Consider the following 14,691-nt stretch of genomic DNA (forward strand, 5'->3'; position numbering starts at 1 on the left):
ATTATGCGCTCTTTGTTGATGCTGTGCCTGATGACGACGAAGAATTATGGCAGAGCCCTTTGTAATGGGCTGGAAGCATTCAACAACCTACTCGTTGCGCAATTCGCATTGTGTGACGCCTGGTTACAGAATTCGCGTTGTGCGACGCTTGGTGCCTATTTTACTCTTCTACTACGCTATATTGCATATGCTAATGTGGTTCCTTCCCGACATGAAGCCTGTATAGGACCTTTTTGCAAAGCAGTTTCAAGCACCGGCATGGCTCAGAGGTTTAATACTGGGCTCCCACGCAGAGGGCCCAGGTTCGAACCTCGTTCCATCCTGAATTTTTTTTCTTATTTCGCTTGTTTTCTTATTTCAAGCGATACTGGTTACGGACACCGGCGGCGGTGGCGGCGGCGGACAACTACGGCGCCAAAAACGGCCGGTGAAATGATCTCATAACAGCTTTCGCTGTAAAATGGTTGTAAATGGCGCCCTGTGTTTGTGTGTCGTTCCCTTCTCATCCATCGTCGTCTTCTTGTCTATTAGCTATCGTCTTCGCGCCTCCATATTGCTAGTGAACACGCACAAAGAACGACATAGACATAGAACGACATAGAACGACATAGAACGACAAAGAACGACATAGACAACCACAAGTGTTTGTCCTGTCCTTTTCTATGTCGTCCGTTGTGCGTGTTTGCTAGCAATATGGAAGCATACAATGAATAGCAACTAGCCCAGCTTAATGCATTAACGAATTTTCGCGCCACTTACCTAGGACTGTTACATGAGCACTGCACTCCACACGTCTCAAGTGTTTTGTTAGATGCCTGAAAGTAGGCTGAAGTCTTTCTTAAATTATTTGCTGTGAAGCGATACACAATACGAATGTTGTGTATCCCTACGAATTTCCGTCTCCACGTGTCAAGATGTCAGCGTTTTCCAGTGGATTCTTGATTTTTTGTGTGCGTGTAATTTCTCTTACTTTTACACTTTCTTGCTAGTACTGTTTAATTTAGCACATTCACTATTTGCTTTTTGTGATTTCCTTATTTTTACGTTTCACGTTTGTTGCGTTTCATTGAGTAGAGAGGTTTTTTCTTTAGTCTTGTTCATGTATAAAATAGCACGTTTTTTTTCCGTTGTTTTGTATTTTTCATGTTGTAACCCACTTCCCTCTGTAAAGCTTCGGCGATTGAGGGTAACAAAATAAATAAATTTAAAAAAAATGTCGCTTCCCTCGCTGCAGCGGGCGGCCGTGTTTCCTTACGCCAGCGTTTTGGTGGGTAACTGCATGTTGGATACTAGCCTTGATTCGCATAGCACTTCAATTTGATGCTATTGGAATAATTGCCTTGCCCTTGCGGCGAAACCGTAACTTTTTTCACTCATATGTAATGGTCGCTTGCAGCAAGTCTTATTCATTCTTTCAAACTTCATTTTTTTTTCTTGGCACCTTTCAGCCCCAGCTAGTGAAGTGTCAAATTATAAACTCGGGCTCCGTCGTTATTTTATTATTAACTGGGGATAAAGCGCAACGTTGTACGTTTCTTTATTTTTAACTTAACAGGTGACAGTTGAAACGGTCGTTTCACTTCCCGCAGGTCGTGTCAAGTTTTATACCCGCCATTATGGCAGGGGTACTTGATCTTTCACCGCACTTCAAAATCGTTTGCTGTCAAAGGACCCTTGGAGTGGTCGCCCTCGTATATTTGCCCACAACGCGTTCAACGCTGTATGACCTGCTCATTCGGACAATGTACCTTGCTTGTTGCTTTTTCATTCGGGTCTGATTGCGCCGTTAATGGCATTGTTAACTTAGAGACATATAAAATTGTAATACTGCGTTATGTTCCTGCGATGGATCATTGCACACAATTAAAAAAAATACCACACTTTTATACTTCTGTATTACAAACCTAGAGCCATTGCATTGAAAGAATTTCACTCTTGCAGTTCTATGCTCGGTCAGGTACGTAAGGTCAACGACACCGACAAGTTAACAGCGGAGACTGCGAGTGCTTACGCTTGGCTTGCGTTATGACGTGGCTATACGTCATCTGACTGGCTTGTCGCGACATAGTCTCTGTGTCCCCTATACTGTCAGAGGGTGACCACCATGTTGCGCCACGCAGCAGTCACTTGTTGATGCTTCTCTCATGATACTTAGTAGAGGTGTGCACGGGCTCCGGGAAGCCCGAAAGCCCGAGCCCGACCCGGCCCGTGGGCCGGGCTCGGGCAGGCCGACGTATTTTCACCTCGGGCCCGGGCCGGGCTCGGGCTACTTGGAGTTTTATCGGGCCGGGCTCGGGCCGGGCGCAAAACCCGACTCAAGCCCGAAATATAGAGAATGAGCGGGAATTGTTTTCCAGTACGCATAAAGCGCCTTTTCCGCGACCGCCCTTTGCCGCTTTTCCTTTCCATTCGCCACTTTAAACAAAAGGGGAGCACGTAAAGCACTGCCTGTGTTGCACTCCTACAAACAGAGAAGTAACACCACCTGAGCTGGTGACGGCGCCACGCAACTGTTCGCGTTAGATTGAAGGCCAAATCCCATATGAGTGAAAATGCACGCGACAGCGACGAGCGACCCGACGTAGATCGCCTTCGTGCAAGCTGACGCTTGCATGGGCATACCCAATACACGTGACGGCTCTGACGAGCGAACTCTATTGTTGCTGGCATGAGGCCGTCTACTTGTAATTTGTAATCTGTGTAATAGATACTCTTCGTCGTGTGTCGTGTGATCATATTTGATATGCTCAATAAAATGACAATTACTGGAAAACGATGTTTTCTTTTCGCAGTGAACCTTCAAAAAGCCGGGCCGGGCCGGGCCGGGCGGGCTCGCAGCCCTTTGCTGTCGGGCTCGGGCGGGCCTTCGACAAAGTCAGCGGGCCCGGGCCGGGCTCGGGCTCTGAAATACGGCCCGTGCACAGCTCTAACACTTAGTATGTTTGCTACACGTTGTCCTCAAAATGACCAGCAGCAACTTCACCCCTGCTTTAAGTGCTTACTTACCTTAAGTGAGCTTCTGAAATCGCGTATCAAATTTGGCGATGTCTACCACGCCTCGTATATCATGCTAATCTCGGTGCCCCTTCGCATATCGGGTATCAGGGGCGTAGCCAGCGGGGGGGGGGTGCTCTTTTTGTCCGTTGGGGGGTTCAACCCCCCCCCCCGAAATTTTTCAGTTTTGCTTGCGTATATATACATGCGCACATACAAACGCACGCACGAACATACATAAAGTATGGTTGAACCCCCCGAAAAAAACTTTCTGGCTACGCCCCTGTCGGGTATCGTGCTTTGTTCTGAAGCTCAATTACACTATCGGTTTCTAATGCAAAAACTGATTTTTCCAGCCACTTGTTCGATAAAGTATTCAATTTGCGGCCACCGCAGCAGCGTGCTCGAATCGGCGAGGAAATCCAATGTTTCTTCCTCAACCTGGCACCCATCGCTTATGCGATGCCTAGCTCCATGAGAAGAGGACAAGATACCAGAACACAACCGGTCTACGTCGTTTTTTCGGTTAAGTAGAGCATCAAATTGAGACGCGAACTTCGACACCAATTTCTTTCGTAGCGTTTGCCTGAATTTTGTGCCCTGCCTGGTGGAGGAATACAAGACGTCAAAATCAGAAGCAAATATCAGATTTCTGGTCCACTCCTTATTATTTCACGTGAAATTAAGACTAGTAGTCGTTTTTTTTTTTTCTTGTCAAAGGAGCGCAACTGTGTGATGCCTGCGACAAGGCATTCCCCTTGCGAATACCTACTGATTCTTAATTGCAACTAGGACAGTACCGGCCGCCGCAATGGCGCCGTACAAGGAAGCATGGAACACCTCTTGTGTGACTGCCGAGCAGTGTACAATGCGGGGCTAGCATTTAGGATAGCTTTAGAGAAGTGAGATCGCATGCCCTTGACAATCGAAATGGTGTCTGGACCTTGACCCTACTCCAAGCACCTGCGATTTGCAGTGCAGTGCACCTGCGATTCGCAGGTGCACTACACTGCAGTGCACCTGCGATTGAGTAGAGTGCACCTGCGCAGTGCACCTGCGATTGAGTAGAGTGCAGTGCAGCAAGGGCAGTCCCTGCTGCACTTGCTGAGAGCTAACCGCTTGAGAGTTTTGTATCAATAGGTACTCCGCTTTCTCAACACGCATGCACTTATGTTTTCTCTCTTCTTTCCACCCCTGATTACCCTGCCCAGGTATAGAGTACAACACTGGACAAGGTCTTGTTAACCTTCTACCCATTGCTGGATTCCCTCTTCCTCACTCTGCTTTCTTTACTTTTTGTGCATTTAACACAACTCCGCGCGCGCCAAAAAGCTGAAGGACACGAGCTTCGCCTTCAAGAGTAGAACGCGATAGCGTAATCGGCCGCGCCCGCATTGCCTTCACAACTGCTAGCCTAGCTTCGGTTCTCGGAGCATGCCTCAACAGTGTCGCAAGGAAACAAACGTCTGTGCACGTAACATTGGCCGTTTCAAACTATACTGTGATGCCTACTGCAAGTACAGTTGCGCAGTGCCCACTATGCCGTGATTCTTCCTTTTGCGTAGGTTCACGTGTCCCTGAGGCAACACGCGAACCTATGCAGCTGCTCACTTTGTTAATGGTTTTGCTGCTGATGATCATTAAATATGTCGAAGCGCGTTGTTGTGGGTGAGCCTTAAAACACCCACTCGTTTCTCAATTCACATGATTTCACGCCTGCCACAATTCCACGCTTCTGCCGCTCAACATTACATGCCTTCAGGAGACTCGTCGCGCTACAAGACATTCATGCAGTGGTTTTTTTTTTCGCAGCTGTTTCAAGCAATGACGTGGCTCTGTGGTAGAACGCCTGCTTGCCACGCAGAAGGCCTGGGTTCCATTTGCACTCGGAGGAAACATTTTTTATTGCGATCGCAATTATATGGACAGTCTCGGCTGATGTGTGCCGTCGCCGTCGCCGCCGTCATGCTGCGTATGTATATATATATATATATATATATATATATATATATATATATATATATATATATATATATATATATATGTATATATATATATATATATAAGTCCCAAACAAAAGTAATTCCGAAAAAAAGCTTCCGAAGCGCGGAATCGAACCAGCGCCTTCTCGATCCGCAGCGCGTGGCTCAAGCCACTATGCCACATAACGTAGATCGTCCAGGTGGCTAACGGCGAGCGTTATATACACACCCTTTGCCGCAGTACTCAGACACGGCAGGCGCTTATAAGCGTTTCTTCATTACCAGCGAGAAGTCGCTAGGTGCGCAACGGGCGGGGTTAAAGGCGTCGGCCAGCTCGCCCTGCTCCTGCGAACGCCGTTTCTCTTCGCCCACAAGGGCGCTGTCGCATTCGTGCGCTATCCGAGGAAAAAGGCGGGGGGGGGGGGGGTGCGTGGAGCGGGGGGTTGTCTGTCATGTTCTTTCCCCGTGATGTCCGCGCTGAAGTCACAGAGCGTACGAAGGTTACTTTGCTCACTGCAGCGGCCGCGTTTGTGAAAGGAGCGCGCTGTTCAAACAGAAATAAGTAACAACTGTGACAGTTAGTTCGTGCTTGTCCTGTGTGTACCTGTTCGTTTGTTTCGTGCGTCCTGCTTTATGTTTGAGCAGTGCGTGTCAAGTGTCGAGCTGGGACGCATCATAGTTCACGCTCGGCCTGTGCGTGTTCTTTTTGTGCGTCCTTTGCGCTTGAGCGACGCGCTGGAAATTTCGAGCTGGTTTCCGTTCTTCGCGTTACATTCCAATTTGTTGCTATCGCATTCATTGCTTCGCCGTTGCGGCGAAACTGTGATATTTTTATTTATTTACATCTTTCTCGAGTTTTATGTCACGAACAACGCTGACTTAACTTTTCGCTCACAACAAACGACGCCGACGCCTAAATTTGTGTTAAGGAATCTCTTTAACGCTATCGCGTTAAAAAGGCAGCCGGATGTACGCGTGTCTGATCTTCCTGACTCCCCCTTATTTCTCGTCACTCTCCCTCTTTCCTTGACTGCTGCCGTTCTCAGCGGCGAAGAAAGAGTGAAGTTACGCGCCAAATTGCGGAAGTTGCAGCGACGTACGCTTGAGAACCGGATGCGATCTAAGCATAGTGCTAGCACGTAGGTTTCAAGAGCTTGCCACTCTCAGCGAGATTTCGTTTATTGATGGCCCGTGAAAAAAAAAGAAACATCAGAAAACAAACGTTGGCATCCGGCTTTTATAGAGATGTTCGTCGTGACAGCTGTGCAGATGCCACAATCACGAGCACTCGTTAAAACTATGGAAACGATTCACACATCTGGGAAAAAAGAGAGAGCTGAATTATATCGACACGATATTAGCGCAGCTGCAGTTCAAGAGATACCGGAAGGACTCACGCGTACACCATATGGCGCTCGCAATGATACGAAGAGTCGCCGATTTTATGCGCTGTAAAAAATATTTTATCACTTCATTTATTTACTGCATTTTGTTTCGTGAACGCAGTTTTTTATGCATAAAGATCAACCTATATATTGTCTTAGAACAGCATTCCGAAGTACTAAAAAGCAGTTCTGTCACTTGTACAAACGACATGCAAAAAATATTTTATGTAGCCAAATGCTATGGCACAAATACCGATATATGGCGTTCGCATAATCCAAATATATCCCAAGTTTCTTAATAAAAAATTACACCATCTCCCGCTCAAGGGGACCATGAGCCGATGCGAAGCAGCGTTTCGGCATGTCGAGCCCGCGTTTCATCCGTAGTAGTTTCCCGCCGACGTTGCCGTTTGCGCTGTGCTTGCCTAGCCCGGGGCTCGGGGTCCACTTTGCGAGGTTTACGTTGCGCTTCGGTGCGTTGAGCCTTTCGCTGCTCCGCGATCTCGGCAGGCGTTTAAGGTATTACTGCAACTGGCGCCGACGTTTACGTTGGAACTCATGACACCAGCGCAGCCGGCGCAGTGACTGAGCGTGTGTACGACCAACGCGAGCCTTTTATCTAAACGAGGAGAGGGAGTGGAGAGGGGGAGAGCGCGAGCGGGGAAGAAGTGTGTGGAGAGGGTATGCGTATGCCATGAGATGCTTCGCATCTAAATCATCTAAGGTATAACGAGCCAAAAGCACGATATGATTATGAGGCACACCCTAGTGGAGGGCTTCAGAAATTCCGACCATTTGTTCTTTAACGGGCAATGACATCGAACATACACGGGCCTCTACCATTTCGCCTTCGTCGAAACGCGACTGCCGCGGCCGGGGTCGAACCCGCCACTTTCGGGTAGGCAGCCGAGCACAGGAGCAGCCACTGTACTACCGCAGCGTACATTGTGAATTTCTTGGAACTACACCCGCGAGATGTTGTTTCCAGCGCTGTAGTAAATACTGCAATAAATCATGCACATTTTAGTAGATTCCCTTTTCATGATAAAAGAAAATAATCCATATTTAAGCAGAGGAAATGCTGCATGTAAACATCTTCAAAATAATGAAAACTGGATACATCTTGTCGCAGTAGATTCAAACTGGCTTTGGAAAATGTGTCTATATATATGCGTAATCACATTGCATATTTTTCGTTGAAACACTTAAAATTCTTAGTTCCATAAAGCTGTGATAACGTTGCCCATTTGTGGTGTGAGGCAATGCTGTTTTCTTGACTTCTTGACCTTGCTCCCTCCGTCACGGTTGAGTGCTGCGATTACCCTAAAAACGAATATTAATGGCTTTTATGCGCACTAGGCTGTTGCATGACTCTGCTGAACATAGTGGGCCGCACTAACAACATTACGTTGGTAGAGCGTGCAAGAAACCCTCGCGTTGCCTCTTTAAGGTGTGCTGTGTGGAAAAAGTTAAATAAGTGATAACACCATGATCGAATAGGCTTGCTTTCGGAAAGCCTTAAGTAACTGAGATCACAGGCCCTTGACAATCAAGATGGCTTTGGTACCTTGACCCCACCACGTGTAACTACGGTGCGCAGGGCTAAGCAATGGTTGCTGCACTTTCTCGTGCGCACTGCTTGAGATGAACTGCGCAATATAGGCTTCCTAAAGCGTGCGTATCTGAGGAAAATGAGAACTTCTCTCATCCTACTCACATTTTGCTTCACTTTCCTTCTCCACAGTTCATGACAGGTAAACAGGCTCATCCTGGCTACACTGTCAGCCATTAGCTGATGGCCTCTTTCTTTCTTTCTACAAGAATAAATTGTCCGCCGTGGTGGTACAGTGATCAGGACGCTCGGTTTCTGATCCGCAGGTCACGGATTCGATCGCGGCCTGGGCGGTCACATTTGAATGGGGGCGAAACGATAGTGGCCCGTGCACTGTGCGATGTCAGCGAACAAGATGGTCACAAGAAGAAAAGATGGTCGAAATTACCGGAGCCCTCCACTACGGTGTGCCTAATAATCATATCGTGCTTTTCGCACGTAACTCCATCCCCAGAAAATATTAATAGAATACATTTACGAAATACTGGTTGTGCGGTGGTAAAGAAAGCGCCTAATATTGTAGATATCATTTAAAAATAACACAAACTTAGAGCGCATGTTGCACTAAGCCTTAAGGCCATCGAAGAAAAGATAACGCTGCTGTCACGCCCAGAATTCTATAACGATACCAGTCGCGAAAGTCAGTGCTGAAATTAGGACATGCCCATAGACATAGCGGCGGAGGCAGCTAACTGACACGCCAGCTTGGATGAATGGCAAATAACACGCCGCATCATTGCCAGGCTCGCCAGGTTTTGCTACTTTGCGCCGCATTCGCTATTTTTTAGGCTGTTGGTGGAAAAAATGGCTTGGCTACTTGGCAACTTTTTGGCTACTTTTGACATAGTTTGGCAATTGTAAAATATAGATAGAAATGTGCGTAGATCATAATATGCAGCAACTTTAGCGAATATTTGAATCACCGGCCTTACAACCACGACACTTCATACATATTAAGCTGCCCATCGTCATCGGGAATCCGACGAGGGTGCTTTCGTTTCAATCAAGTGATCCGAAAGTTTGTATGTTGGAAGCTTCAGCTGGAACAGGTGCAGGGTCGCCGGGCCAAAAGGAGAAGAAAATGTAAAAAGTGGCCAAGAAGTAGCCAACTTATACCAAGGACAGTAAACTTAGCCAAAGGTAGGCAAGTGTGCACGAAAACAACTGCGACATTAATATTCGCATTGTTACATCGTTGCATTGTCGCTACAGCATGAATAAATGCAAAAGCCTTTTGGCGAAAAGCTAAATATATACAACATGAACAGTTCGAAATAAGAATTCGCGGATATTCTTGGACAAATTGTTTACTTTAGCGATTGTTTCGCGCAGAATAAGAAAGTTTCTTGCGCTGCTCGAAAAATCGAACTCTCTTCACATGTCTTGTGTAACTCTTCGTCAAAGGACTAGAAGTAACGAACTTTTTCCGACAATAAAAGTTAGGATTGCATGAATGGGCTCAAAATCACAGTTTCTTCGATAGCAACACAAATTGTAATCAGTTTCGCAATCATTCCTTGCGTGCTTATGATGTTCGAGCAGTTAATATTACCGAGTCGCAGTCCGAACATAACACTAAGAAATTGTAAAAGCAGTTCGTTGTATATCCGACTTCTAATGCCGATGAGTGCAGAGCGCCCTGGATGCGGATTGCCTTCGATTGTCCTCTTCACTTCCAATTACGGTTTAAAGTCGCGTTCATCGATAGGTGGTCTGCAAATGAGGCCCCAAGCAACAGTCTCAGCCACGTATTCAAAATCTGTCCTTTTGTGGAATTACAGTTCAAAATTCAATTTTGGCAGCTCGAAAGACGCGCATGTCACCATGTTTTGTTAGCGCATACTCAAAAGCAAGTGGCTAAAACGCCAACAGATATTGATCATTTTGATAATTTGGCTCCAATTGAGAGAACAACCCACTTGGACTTTACGACACAATTAGAATCGTAGCTGCAGTTGAGGGGTAAATGTTTGCGTTAATTTTTGCGATAATTTCCGAGGAATATCAGTGCTGGAACAGTTCAGGTTCCTCTGTCGCAGTCCCACTATATCAGTAGAGCCATATTCGTAGCAATGCTTTTCTGGTCGCGAAACTCCACCCGCAGTTTCATACAGGGACAGAGGCGGCCGCTAGGGTCGCCGCGGTCAACGCGGGGGCATTCGTGCGCGCACGCTGCGCTCGGCTGAATGATGTGCCGGTTCAAGGCAATGGTTTCACCTGCACCAAACCGCAATATTTCAAGTACCACTCATACTTGACCTGACATGCGATGTGTCAGCCGCATACGCGTGTAAAAAACGTACTTTCGCGTTTTTTTTTTTTTGGTATCAATGCTGCGATGGATACTAGTCGTGCCGACGCAGCAATATTAGCTCTATATGTTTTTCAAGCGAGCTTCCTTACCTCAAGGAGTGGAGGCACGAGAGTATTTATTCAGGCACGGGATATTTGCCTAAACTTGTGACATTGCACAAGCCTTACAAACCCACGAACTCGCAAACTGAAGTCTCGTAGCGGGAGTTGAGCCAGAGCCGATCGCGCTATTTACAATCAGGCCGTCTACGCCGCGGGAGTTTGACACGGTCGCATTACAAAAAAGAAAAGCCCTACATTCCTGTGTTTACAGCTTATAAAAGCTAACTTCACTCCGCTGCAGCCTACCTCACAGAGCTTCGGCAACACTTGAAATCGGGAGTTACGAAGCTTTCGCAAGGTATTTGTCGCGTTAACACCAGCTGATGACTAGGACCTAACCTAGCCCTAACTCCGAGTGTGTAGCCACGTTTGTCCATTTTCAACGAGTAACTTTGACAATTTCATGTTACGGTGCCATTGCACGAGCGAAAGTGTGCAGCACCTTACATTGTGCGGCGTCTCAAAGGCACTCGGGTATCTCCAATCTTCGCGCTCGTGCACCTTCACGAATCACAACGTGCGTTACTTGACTGCTCGGATGAACTACGTCTGCACTGCGTCATGCAACGATTTTCTTAATGAAGACTGCACAGGGGGACTTGATTACCTGAAACGGAAGCGCGTTTCGCTAATCTAGAGAAATAAGCACACGTGTTCACAGGCAGAGCTCTGTTGCGCTTTCGAGTTATTCAGAACGTGGAAAACGTAACACGAGTCAAAATACCCAAAAGCATGTCAAGCTGAGGAAACGCTAATGCCGTTGCGTTCATACTTCACTATAGTTGCTTATTTCAAAGCACATGTTTGAGAACATCCCACTGTCGAGCCACTAATAAGTAGTAAACAAAGCAAGACTGCTGCCATTTAAAGAGAAAGATAGAGAAACTTTTATTGTATAAATATTTCAGAAACCAGAACGCTACGAGTGACAGTTTCCTAGCGTATGGAAATTCTCTGCACCGCCAGTACATGGAGGGAGCAATGCAATGCAAAAAACATGAAAAACTCTGAAGTACAGTATAAAATTAAAAAGAAACAGCTTAATTGACATTCAGTCAATACTTATAGCAAAAAAAACGCTTTTTTTAACGACGGGAAACAAGGAAACAATGCAAGGCATTTACTAAGTTGGAAAGAACCTAAAAAACTATTCTCAAAAGACAGGACGTGCAAACACAGACACAAGAAAGAAGTCACAACCCCGCAAACGCCACCACAAACGACGTATGTGGGGTCGTGATTTCTTTCTTGTGCCCGTGTTCGCACACCGTGTCTTTTAGAATGAATACTCTCCCAACTAGCTCAGCTCTCTTTTATGCTAAAAAACTAGCAGGCTGCGAAAGAAACAGCGCCTCCCCGCAAAACGTTGCCTTCTCGCGTTTTAAAGACAAATTTTTTACATTCACTATGCAGTCGTCCGTTCTAATAAAATTGGTGGCGTCGAAATGTTTCTCGCACACAATAACATGTTCAGAATCGAAGATAAATCCACCAGCTTGACGTCGCGGTATGGCACTTTTTTATTCATCCCTCTCATCGCCATCCCTCGGCAAACAAAACAACGACACCTCTCCGCTGGTACCTCTGTAGCCGGAGCGACAACCCGGTGCACAGCAAATCTTCGGCATCGTCACTCACGTCCACCATCCGTGTCCTCGCACACATTTCTCACACCCGTCAGTCACATAAATTAAGAAACAACGAGAAAAACTGAACGCCGATGCCGCCGGATCCCTCGGGACCCCAGCTCTCCCTACGCAGCGAAGTTCTCCTCAATGCCTCCCGCGTGCTGCTAGCGCCGCCGCGCGGCAGCTGCGGTGACATAGCAAGCTCTCCCCATAGCGTTACGGAGGAGTTTCGTGACCAGAAAAGCATTGAAGTACCCTGGGAGAACCGATGCCGGCAGACCACCATTATTTTCGTAAGGCGACTTTTCGTCAATGTTGTCAATAAGAAAACGTCCCTTGTCTCTGCGTTTGAGAAGCTGCTTCATTGCAATGCTCCCTCTGCAAGGTGGGCAATAGGGTTTCTGCAGGACATGTATTTGTATTCCATATTTCGTCTAGAAATCAATACTGCTTCCACGCACTTATAGCTTCCATCTCTAGATCCCGCTACTCCCGTTCAGGGTTGTCAGGTTTCGCTACTTTGCAAAAATTTCGCTACTTTTTATGCCGGCGACGGCAAAAAAATTGTCTTGACTACTTGGCTGCGTTTTGGCTACTTTCTTGTGCCCTAGATTTGAGCAAAATTTTTAATTTCTGGTGACGTCGCAGGCGTTCGAGTATATGGTGCCAAAACAAGGCAGTCAAAGCGTGCTTCTAACTCAAAAATTGATTTTTTACACTTTGATTACGTAGATAATCAACTTTAACGAAAAGGATGACGCAGTTGCTAAGCAGGCGTAAGGTTCATGGTCGATCATAACACAAATATAAAGAACTACGCGTTAATAACCCGCTGGTCAAGTAGGCCTCGCACACAAAATAAAAGTGTTTTTGGACACCTGGTTGGGATTCACAGAGAACTGTTGCATAGGCCTCAGGGACCCGTTGCTGAACGCGGCTTAAATCACAATTTCAAGTGAACAGGAATCGAAAGCGCTCTGCATTCAGGGCGCTCTGCACTAATCGACATCAGAAATCGGATATCAGATATTTCAAGTGAGCACTGAAAAACCACGACGCAAGAGGCAAAGCCGTAACACAAACGTTCGCTGCAACAGTTGTTAGTGCGCGCTTGTGTTGGTGCGCCGTTGCATCTTCTGTCTTGGTTATTTAGTGCTCTCTTTAGAATGTTGCACCAATCTGCCGACAAAAATGCGTCTAGGATATCCGACGAAATGCTTGTGTCATTTCTTAGGCTTAGTACGGACTGCGACTCTGGATTTGCATCGCGGAAGAAATGTTTGCGAAAGTGGCTTCAGTTTGTGCTTCAATGCAGTAACCGTCATGTTGAGCGCACTCATCATGCCGTAGAATTATTTTTATTGCTGCAACTTCTAGGCATTTCAAGCAAAGCCATGCAAAACCACTAGAGAGAGAGAGTAACTATTCAACAGCGCGAACACTACCTCGTAAAGCATGAAATTATTACAAAAGTCAACAATGTATGCGGGAATCTCAGGAATTGTGATTTTAAAGGGCTCACAGAGCACTTATTTACATTTCTGCCGAAAGGCTTTCGCACGTAGTCATTTAAGTTAAAATGCGGAAGTGATTTTCACACATGCGTGGCTGCTGTTGGCTACTTATATGTACGCTTACGGCCCTAAACTAACTCAAATTGTCTACATTTTGGCTAGTTTTCCCAATTTTCTGGCTATAGTTTTGTTTTTTCGACCTGGCAACCCTGCTCTAGTGTGGTTCCACAAGCCGTCGCTACAGCCTACATTTGTTCACAGCAAGAGTAGAGTGTACTAGAACAGAGGATGGCCCGCAGCACGAATTTACAGAAAGTGAAGCCCAAACAGTGTCCATCCCCTTGTAGCACTGCGATCGGTAGACTGTACTGTGCTGTCGTTTAAGAGTTGCACACGGCTCCGCCAATGTGGTGCAGGGGTAGAATGCCCGCTTCCCACTCAAGAGGCCTGGGTTCGAATCGCAGCTGTAGAGGTGATTATATTCTTAATGCCACCTTTAATAGGTGTGTTGGTTTCCTGTATTACTTAAAACTAGCTTCGGTTGCTACGTATTGCTACAAAAAGCAACGCAAAATGTGAAATCGCGTTTCAAGTGTCGTATTCGCAAAATCCCTGAGGCCATATTTTACGTTTTTGTTGAATCCCGGGTGGTGGTACTGCAAATAACTACGCTCACTGTCGAATTTCTTCTATTTTACTTCACATTTTGCGTTACAATTTGAAGGAAAGCGTAGCAAGTGAAACTAGTTTAAGAAGCAAAGGAGAACCAATTTAGCTACAAAAGGTGACACTGAGAAGAAAAACCCACCATCTACAGCTGCGATTCGAACCGGGCCTTCTGAGAGGGGAAATGGGCATTCTACCCCTGCACCCCTGCACACTTCTACCCCTGCACCACTCTTTATTGCCTCGTGCAAAGGGTACAGTAAGATCAAGATGCACACAAATACATTAGTGGCACACCGATACAAGGCTGTCTTGGCTATAACGTTTTGGTATCGTTAAGGACGTCAAGTATATTGACCCAGTTTGGTGGATCAGGCTGGGCTCTAAAAATCTCTAGTAATTTGCACAACACTCTCAATGAAATTGTGTCTCGAAGATATTTTTTTAAGAATCGCCCGCGACTCCGCCGAAGTGGCGCAGATTTGCCCGATCTGT

Source organism: Rhipicephalus sanguineus, chromosome 8 (genome assembly GCF_013339695.2).
Source record: "Rhipicephalus sanguineus isolate Rsan-2018 chromosome 8, BIME_Rsan_1.4, whole genome shotgun sequence".
NCBI classification, from domain to species: Eukaryota; Metazoa; Arthropoda; class Arachnida; order Ixodida; family Ixodidae; genus Rhipicephalus; species Rhipicephalus sanguineus.